Below are 10,596 nucleotides of genomic sequence, written 5' to 3' on the forward strand. Positions count from 1 at the left end.
CCTATGGGTGGCTTGATTTGCAGATGTTCCACAATTCAGATCCACATGTGGGCATTGGGCCTAAGAGGACAGTATTAGGGAGCATTCATGGAGGCCTGATTACTATGTAAGAGGGGGGGAGGGGTGCAATATAATTATAGAAGAGGGATAGTATTAGTGGATTAGTGGGGACTTAAAGGGGTTTTGCCATTACAAAAAAAAATAATTCTATACTCTCCTATTCCTCCCAGACTCCTTATCACATCTTCTCACTGATCTCCAGTCCCCTGGGACACATCACCTTCAGACGGCTGGATCCTCTTATTTTGAAGCCGGCATTCTTCTTCCTGAGGTCAGTGATGGTCGTGTCCCTGTGACCTAGCCTTCACTGGCTAGGAGGGAATGCTGATTTGTTGCAGAGACAGCATGCATGAGCAGCCTCTGCAATAGCGCAGCACTCCCTGCTAGGCTGTGAGCTAGTGACGTAGAGTACATTACCGGGCAGGAAGGAGACTGCCTGTGAATGTATGTAACGTCACAGGAAGGAGAAGAATCAGCCAGCTCGAGGGGAGGTGTCTCTGGACCATAACAGTAGATCCATGTCTCCTCACCAGTTTGTCCAGGAAATCTGACTCATTTCTTGCTAAAGTCTCCAAAATAGCCACTGATGTCTCCGCGTCTGTTCGGTTGTCAAAAGTTTCAGGACCCACTTGGCTGTAAGCTTTCTCATTCCCAAGTTGTTGATAATGGCACCAACTCTCTCATGTGATATACCCAGATATGTAGCAATACTTCTGGCTGATATTCGGTGGTCCTCCATGATCATGTCATGGATGGCTTTCACATTTGCAGGTAAAGAGCCGGAGACAGGCCTTCCACTGGGTTTTTCACTTTCAACACCAAAATGGCCAGTTTTAAAATTTACAACCCAACGTTTAACTGTTGCATATGAAGGGCCGCGGTCACCCAAAGCTTGTGACATCTCATCATGGATCTGCTCTGCACCTTGTCCTTGGAGAAACAAGGTCTTGATTATGGTCCTGTGCTCTTCCACACTGAACGTCTTTGGAGATGCCGCCATATTCACTTTGGACCGGAAAAAAAAGATAAGTTAAAATCATAAGTAATTGACTTTTGCGTCATTGAATATAGACAAATACACCCTGCAATTTTTTTCTGGGTAAGGTTCAATACTTATCAGCACCCACTCGTATATCTTTGCATATGTTTCTCTCATCAACCTATGCAAACACACATATAGAGAGAGATAGATATTGGAATATCTTCCTTCTTGGTAAATAGCAGCAGCTAAATTGTTCACTTGTACATATTATACACTAGAATGTATTAGATTCTTGTATGTAACTCCCACAGGCCTATATCAAAATCAGTTCTACATTGTGATAAGGGAAGCTGCACATTCCCTCCTCTTCGCATTGTTTAAGCCAAGCAGTGATATTAAGTTTATTCTCCGTTAAGTTTCATTTTCTCTGTTTCTTGGAAATCACATGTTTTTGTAGTAACACACACCTTAAGGCGTTGTCCCACGCCGAAACGGTTTTTGTTTTTTTTCAATAGCCCCCCGTTCGGCGCGAGACAAACCCGATGCATGTTATAAAAAAAACCAAAACGTCCAGTACTTACCCGAATCCCCGCACTCCGGCAACTTCTTACTTACCTTAGTAAGATGGCCGCCGGGATCTTCACCCACGATGCACCGCGGGTCTTCTCCCATGGTGCACCGTGGGCTCTGTGCGCTCCATTGCCGATTCCAGCCTCCTGATTGGCTGGAATCGGCGCATGTGATGGGGCGGAGCTACAAGGAGCAGCTCTCCGGCACAAGCGGCCCCATTCGGAAGGGAGAAGACCGGACTGCGCAAGCGCGTCTAATCGGGCGATTAGACGCTGAAATTAGACGGCACCATGGAGACGAGGACGCTAGCAACAGAGCAGGTAAGTGAATAACTTCTGTATGGCTCATAATTAATGCACAATGTACATTACAAAGTGCATTAATATGGCCATACAGAAGTGTATAACCCCACTTGCTTTCGCGGGACAACCCCTTTAAGGCGTTGACATATGTAAATAATTAGAATTTACAGCCTCCCATGAGTTATGACTTTAGGGGTATGTATTTCTAGTGCTACGTCACTTGGAGTATATATATCATATTGCTCTTAATAAATCAGAAGCGTACTGGTTTTGATACAAGCATTGTGTCAGTCTCAGTTACTCTGTGTGCATGCACTTCTCAATAACCAATTGGCCCATACAGTGAAATCGGAGAAATCCATGTGGTTTCGATAACAAGCTGCATTGTTATTTTACAATCTCTCGTCTCCCCTCCCAACCCCCTCCTATTGAGACCTCCTTTTATATAACTTGGACAATCTCTTTAAAATACCATAAAGGGACATTCTTAGTGTCCAAAGGGCAAAAGAGGGCACTATCTCTAGGAGCCACAAGGGACATTACTTCCAGGGAGCATGACTGTGGGCTCAAAAAGGGCATGATTACTGTGTGGAAGTACAAAGGGGCACAAGTATTGAGTATTTTACATCACATTGTGTACCAAGAAGAGCACTAGTACTGTTTGGGGTACAAAAGGTGCCAATTTAACTGTGTGGTGCATTAATAACGTCTGACAATATGGGGTACTGTCTGGCACTATTTTTATGGGTAATTATAGCTAGGAAGTATTAGGGGGCTCCGTATCACACTGCAGGTACACTAATGGGTGCATATATGGTAGTAATAGGCACAGAATTGAGGTAGCAGCAGGATGAAGAGTTAGTGTAGGTTGATGGATTTTTAGGGTGCTGAAAAAGGGAGAAGCCAAAGATATGTGTTGCAAACTGCAGAAACAAAGCGTGGCTGGAGGAAGTCCTCATGCCTCTCTGCACTCAATAGCCAAGACAGAAAACTGAATGACTCCTGTCAGAATGCCCTGGAATGCCCTTTTCCATGGACGGAGCTCTGTGAGGGCTTATTTTTTGCGAGTTCTAGTTTTTATTGGTACTATTTTGGGGTACATACGGCTTTTTTTAAAATCGCTTTTATTGTGGTTTTTTGGGGGGAGGCAAAATGCTAAAAATTGGCATTTTGCCTCAGTTTTTTTAGCATTGTTTTACGCTTTTTGCCGTGCAGGATACAAAGCATGTGCAATTTTTTTTTTTGTACACATTGTTATGGACACGACAATAACAAATATGTGGGATTTTAATTTTTTTATGCTAATATGAGAAAAAGCACCTAAAAAAGGTTGTGGTTTTTGTTTTACATTTTTATTTTTTGTACATTGTGTTAAAAAAAAATCAATCTGTGTCCCTCTGCGGGACTTACACTATAGCACCGATGATCGCTGTGATAAGGCATTGCAGGACTTCTCTCTGATGGAGTTTTAACTAATAAAGATGGAATTTGGATTTCAGTTCAACTAATGGTCTTCTGAAAGATTCCTACGTGGTGCTGCATACTGCACTTTGTTCGCAGGACTTCTCGCCTGCAATGCCTTATCGCTTAATACAGCGATCATGGGCAATGGCAATACAGGATGCCAGGACCTGGCGTCCTGTTTCCATGGCAACCAGACCGGCTTTCTGTGATTATATTGCGAGAGCCTGGCAACTTCAGAGGGAGTGTGCTCCCTCTATGAACCCTTCCCATGCCGCGATCATAGATCGCTATAGGGAAGGGGTTAACAGCGGGAGGCTGGCTATCACTGACTGCTGTCTCCCGCTGCCAGATAGCGCAAGATCACTTATGATCTTGCGCTATCCCCAAGATGTAAGTTTACGCCCTGCTGCGGGAAGTACCCCGCTGCCAGGATGTAAACTTTTGCCCTGGAGTAGGAGGGGTTAAAGCCCTTCCCTGAAAATGTCTGTAAAAGCAAAATAAGTGTATACATGCTACATGATTGAATGCTAATACCATACACCTTTCTTTTCTGTATCGAAAATTTCATGTGATAAATAAAGCAAAGTTTAAAAAAAAAAAAAAAGAAAATCGTTGCAGGGGCTGCCGGCAGGCTATTGCTTTTAATGGGGCCACTGGCAGCAGCAGCGGCCCCATTGAGAGCAAGGCTCATAACCCAAGTTTTTGCTCTTTAATCAGAGCAAAAATTTGGGAGAAAGCCTGCTCCCAAGTCAAAAAGTTTGTAAGCTGAGCCACTCCTAACCCAAGGGATCACTGTATATCCTGTTCATTCCACATATATTGGGCACAAAAAATTACTAGGCATCTACGTACGTGCAATATGTGCATGATTCCCATGTAAAAGGCGCTCCATGATCCAGTGTATATCTTCTGTCATGTATGCAATCCTTGAACAGCCATTCGTGGGTGCATACTGCTATATGAGATGCAAGCGTGTTGCGATTTTGAAAGCCCAGATCCTGCATCTAATGGTGCAGCATGTAACACAGATCCATTCACATCATAGAAAGGAGTTTGCTGCTCTCTGAGCCGACACTCACTGGGGTAGTTGTGAGGGTAGATAGTAGTATGGGAGAGCAGGATGAGCAGGCAGCTAGCTGGGTGACAGGAGGGGTAGAGGGAAGAGCTGCAGGAAGGCTAGTCCTGAAATGGCACGCACCAATAAGTTTGCAAAGTTGGCAGATGAAGGGAATGCCATTACAGGATTAGCACTGCTGCAGCACGACATGACTGACCACCAGGGGGAGGTCTGCTCCAGTAAGAAGGGGAATAGGAGCGCAGAAGAGGCTACAATGGTCCTGGTAGTGGGTGACTCCATTATTAGGGGGACAGATGGAAATCTGCCACAAAGACCGGCATGGTCAAGCGTTGTGCTGTCTTTCTGGAGCTCAAGTTTGACACATCACAAATCGAGCTGACATTACTGGGAGGGGCTGGTGAAGACTTAATGGTCATAATAAACATTAGCGCCAATGACAAGGTTAGAGGTAGAGGGAAGGTCCTTAAAAACTATTTCAGGGGACTAGGATGTAAGCTCAAGGCATGGAACTCCAAAGTAGTATCTTCTGAGATACTACCTGTACCACATGTCACACCAGAAAGGCAGAGGGAGATTAGGGAGCTAAACAAGTGGCTCCAGAGTTGGTGTAGGAAAGAGGGGTTTACGTTCCTGAAGAATTGGACCGACTCTTCTGTTGGCTACAGATTCTACTGTAAGGATGGGCTGCATTGCAGTGGGGAGGGTTATACTATATTCCGCTATAAACTACACATATATCCTGTTCATTCCAGATGTAATTTTTGTCTGAGCAACAATAAAAACGAGCCTCGTGTATAAAACTGCCAAGGATCACTGGGTGTGTGGACGGGTAGGTACCTTTTCTGGGACTTTATTATTAATGACCTATTCTCAGCATAGGTCATCAGTAATTGATCTGCCACTCTGGAATTCAATGGGAGTTATGCTTGCAATTTTCATACTGCAATGGGGATGGAATTGTCAGCTTCTGGTTTCATCCCCACTGACAGCTGGCCCAATATCAGCTGATCATTGGGGGTTCCGAGTGGCAAATCCCCCGCCCATCAACTATGGATGACATTTCCTGAGGATAGATTATCAATAGTAAAGCCCCATAAAAGTTTGTACTTATCCAATGAGTAAAACCTCTTGAAAAATGTACAGTATATACAAATAGAAAATGGTCTGCGTTTGCCTCATGTGGCACGCAGTGTTAGGGCAGCAGAAACACAGTCCCAAGCTCTTTCTCACGACATGAGGGTTGCGGTTTCAATCCCCCCGTGGTTCAGGTAGCCGGCACAAGGTTGACTAAGTCTTCCATCCTTCTGAGGTTGGTAAAATAAGTACCCAGCTTGGGGGGTAAAAAGATGATTGGGGCAGGCACCAACCACCTGAAGACCTTCACCTGGTAAGAGAAGTCTACACAGTGCAAGAAGATTTCTGTTTCTTTTGGGTACCGCCTCGTAAACTAATTGCTGAAACCAGAATACCCTTTTTTATTCTTACAGTGTAGTTTTAAAAAGGTACATTAGAAAATCTAGAGCCTTGCATGCAGGGGGGGGGGCCTGATTTAGGCAACACCCTTTAATATACCTCACTATTTTGAGGCATTAGGTAGCTCTATTTGGGCTTGCCTCTTTTTGGAGATCCTGTCGCAGATCCAGGATGAAATGTGGGAAGAAAAAGTCCTTCATGAAGGACTATTTTGTCTGCTAAAATGCTGGACAGCTGAACAGAAACCAAATAGACCCCATTATAATCCATGGGGTTCGTTCAGCGGCATGTGGTTTAGTCGTAAAATGGATCTGTTTGCCCAGGCGATTCCGCTTTCCTGCTCTTATAACAGAGCATGAAAACTTAATCCCCAAGTGCAAAAATTGCATGACGGACATATATATATATATATATATATATATATCACACACATACATGTTGACAAGTGCGATATTGGCCTGAGTTTCTTGGCCCAATATCACGCTCGTGTGAGTGTAGCCTTAGTTTAGACCATCTAAAAATCTGCCCAGTTTATCACAGTGGCTCAAGCTGAATGATAAATTTGGCAAATCTTTAGACTTTGTAGTCTACTTTTATGCCACCTACTAGTAATTATTAGGAAATTATAGCACCAGTGTTTTTGGTGGTGCAATGCGCCACACAGCTCTGCTACATGCATGTCACACACAGAGCTCTGCTACATGTACATCACAGACAGATCTGCTAAATACATTCTTCATACACTAGGGATGAAAAGCAGCACAGCAGAGTCCTGAACTTACTGATCACCCCCTGGTCATGTGACCCTGGATTCCTCACACAGGTGACTGATTACATGACAGTGACATCATGATGGGTCCTGAAACCACACAGTTGCTGTAGGTGTTCTTTAGTATTCCAACCCCTACAACAACCCATGTCCTCAGATGCTATGAAATAGCACCTGTGATGATGTCACTGTCATGTGATTAGGGGCGGATCATGTAACTCACTGACTGGAGATGACGGACCCTTGATGACGTCACTGTCGTGATCAGGGGCGGAGCACGTAACTTAAAGACAAGTGGTTGTTAGTACTTTGATTAGTTGGCTTAGCTTACGGCAAAAATTTCACCAAAGTTTAGGACAAATTTGACACCGTTTTTGGCGCATTAAGGCTATGTCCCTTTTCACAAAGCCACACCACTTGTACAAATTGTAAAAAGTATCGAAAAGTGTCTAAAAACACGATAGATGTGGTACAAACCATGCAAGGGTATGTCCACACGTAGCAGGACATACATGCGTTTAAAGTCAGATGACTTTCCATTTGGATATGGACCAGGAACCTCAGCAGTGCCAGGATTACGTGACGTATTGGTGATAGCAGAGAGCCAGAAACACTGGCATCCAGTACCCAGGCTGCCAGCCTGCACAGCCCCAAGAGCAGAGGTCAGGGAAGAAAATATGATTTGTGCTTACTCGCTCTAAAACACACTACCAAACTGACATGTATAAATGTGCATTAAACTTTGCCAGCATTTCTTGGGTGGAAGAGGTGACAACACTAATTGTAAGGTTCAGCTGTAGCGATGTGCATCATAAGCATACCCCAGCTGCTGCAGAACATCATTATGCAAGGTGACAAAAAGTCGCTGTCACAGTTCCTGCACATTTGATGGAAAAAGAAGCACTATATCTTCCAGAAGAAACAACAAACACCTCGATGAAATCTGATGACCCCCATTATAAGTACATGGTATCTGTGGGGCACAGTTTGCCTCCGTTACGTGATGGATCCGACAGTGCAGTATGGTTTCCATTCGAAACAAAAACCACGATGTGAACAGAACCGAATTGTCATGGCTTGTAGCTCTACTGTAACAACTGCATTGGCAGAAGTATAGATAAGATATTGCCCTCTAGTGGCCAAAGTATGTATAAGAAATGCAACTACTAACTGCATCTGCATTATCATATTAAAAGAGGTTTTCCCATTAGAGGCAGTGATGATGTATCGCTAGGATATGCCATCACTTCCTGATTGACATGATCCTCAGAATGACGACTCCGCAGTGCTCCTTCACTGATTTTCACCTGTGCATCAATACTCCCCGCCATCCCACGGTGCAGGGAAATACAATACATGGATGGAGCCGTGACATAGGTTTGTGCACACCGCAAATGGCTGGGGCGCCAATGTGCAGAAGAACCGTACCCTCGTTTTAGCAGGTGGATGGAGATCCCAAAGGATAAAAACCATAAATCGTTATAACATGTCATAATATTAAAACATGAGAATACCCTTTTTTACTGCAATTTTCGGGTATGCAAAATTCATTTATAATGTATATGACCTGAGGTGTTATTGATATGCCTGCGGCAAAACCTAATGTGTATTTTAGTACATACTCTCCATACCTAGACAGGAAATTCCAGATGGAGGGCATCTAACAGGAGCCAATGGGGAGCCGGACTGCAGCATGGTAATTACAGCCAATTAATATGGCATTAGCTAGTTTTTTCTTTACCTGGAGCAAAGATTTAGTTTGTTGCACTACCCTTGTAGTTACTGGTAGATACTGTACACAGGGCACATGATTTGTTGGCACCCTCTACCACCAGACTACTCTCTGGCGTAAACTGCTTAGGTTATAATGTAGTGTGGTAATGTAGACTAGTACAAGCCACATCAGTGCACACACAATAGCTCAACTATAGTGGTTACAAAAACAATTTATTTGAAAAAATCCTATTATGTGATTATTTTTTTCCCCCTTATTCTTGTTTACAAAAAATCAATAAATCTAATTCAAATCCAACATTAACATTTTTTTATACACAAATAGCACTACGTAACACAAATTTTCTTCTCTTGTTCCCGGGAATTTAATGCTAGTCTTGTGTTGTCTCGTTCATAACTAGCTGGCCCTATATCCTATGCTGCACATAGGCCCATTTAGACACAACGATTATCGCTCAAAAGCAATCTTTTGAGTGATAATCGTTGTGTCTAAATGCGCAGGTATCGGGCATTATTCGCTCATCGCTAACTTTTAGCAAGCTAAAAGTCAGTGATGAGCCTTATTAGCACCGCGCGCTGAGTTCTCAGCAGGATACCACTGATAGTATTGTTTCAGCTGGTATCCTGCTCGGAGAACACATCAGAAGTATGTAGAAGGCAGCTAAAGTGCTGTCTTCTGCATAGCCTGCTCGGAGCGCTCAGCTGTATGCCAACTGAGCGTTCCAAGAACACATCAGCTGTATACAGAAGACAGCGCTCCCGCTGTCTTCTGCATACAGTGGGAGCCTTCATTTACACACTAATGAGCGCTTAGGTAGCTAATTAGCTACTTAAAGAGCTTATGCAAAGTGAACACATCATCTTGCCTTGTAAATGCACACACCAATTATAGTTCAGAAGAGTTGCTTTTGAGCGATAATCGTGTCTAAATGGGCCTTATAACTGCATGCATCACACCCAGTTGTGGCAGATTGTAAACAAAAACGTGTCATTGCACACGGCATGTGCCTCTGTTTGTTTTTGCAAGTTTGGTGCTGCCTGGAAATCTGAACTATACTTCTTGTTGTTTGCAGGAAAGAATCAGACAAAGTATCTGCATTGATTTTCTCATGGGCTCCCATATACAAGTACTTGCAACTTTTCAAGGCCATGGGAAAACCAATGCTGCATATCAGTTTATGCAAATACTTTGTCTGATTTCCAGGCAGCTCCAGGCTTGCAAAAACAAACAGATGCATATGCAATTACATGTTTGTTCACAATCTGTCACAGTTAGGTGCTATTCATGCAGTGATATAGAATGTTGGATATAGGGCCGTCTAATATATTGGTTTGATTGGTAAAAAAGTGTTGTCTCAGTAAAGGCACGTTACCAGATACATGTGACCTAGGCAACACAAACTTAAATTCCTAGGAACAAAAAAGATAATTGTTTGTTACCTAGTGATATCAATTTATGACACGTGCACCTATTCAGTTTGTCATTTATGCATATTTTGTTTCTACCAAATGCATTTTGTAGTAGAAAAATGTGTACAATCTGGGTGTGATTACATAAAAACGACTATGGCTTGGACTATATGGGCACTAGCATTGCTATTTCTTTTTTATGGGCACTGTGCTAGTATTGGTTTGGAGGTGTAGACTATGTATTCAGGGAAATTCTTGAACTAATATGTGCTTATAGCAGGACCAAAGTCTGTAAAGTTACGTTGTGTGCCACATTACCGCTGTCCTTGGGGGCACATACTAATGAAATAAACTGCTCAATGATCAGCAATAATCACTTGTAGAATCATAGAATGGTAGAGTTGGAAGGGACCTCCCGAGTCATCGATGAAACTCTCTACTCAATGCAAGATTCACTAAATCATCCCATTGAAAGAGAACTTACCACCTCCCGTGGCAACCTGTTCCACTCAATGATCACCCTCTCTGTCAGAAGGTTTTTTTTTCTAATATCTAATCTGTGCCTCCTCCCTCTTAGTTTTATCCTATTGCTTCTAGTTTTTCCTTGTGCAAATGAGAATAGGGCTGATTCCTTTGTACTGTGACAGCCCTTTAGATATTTGTAGGCAGCTATTAGGTCTCCTTTTTTTCAAGCTAAACATTTCCAGATCCTTTAACCTTTCTTCATAGGACATAGTTGCAAAATGCTTACCAT

The sequence above is a fragment of the Eleutherodactylus coqui genome, chromosome 6 (genome assembly GCF_035609145.1).
Source record: "Eleutherodactylus coqui strain aEleCoq1 chromosome 6, aEleCoq1.hap1, whole genome shotgun sequence".
NCBI classification, from domain to species: Eukaryota; Metazoa; Chordata; class Amphibia; order Anura; family Eleutherodactylidae; genus Eleutherodactylus; species Eleutherodactylus coqui.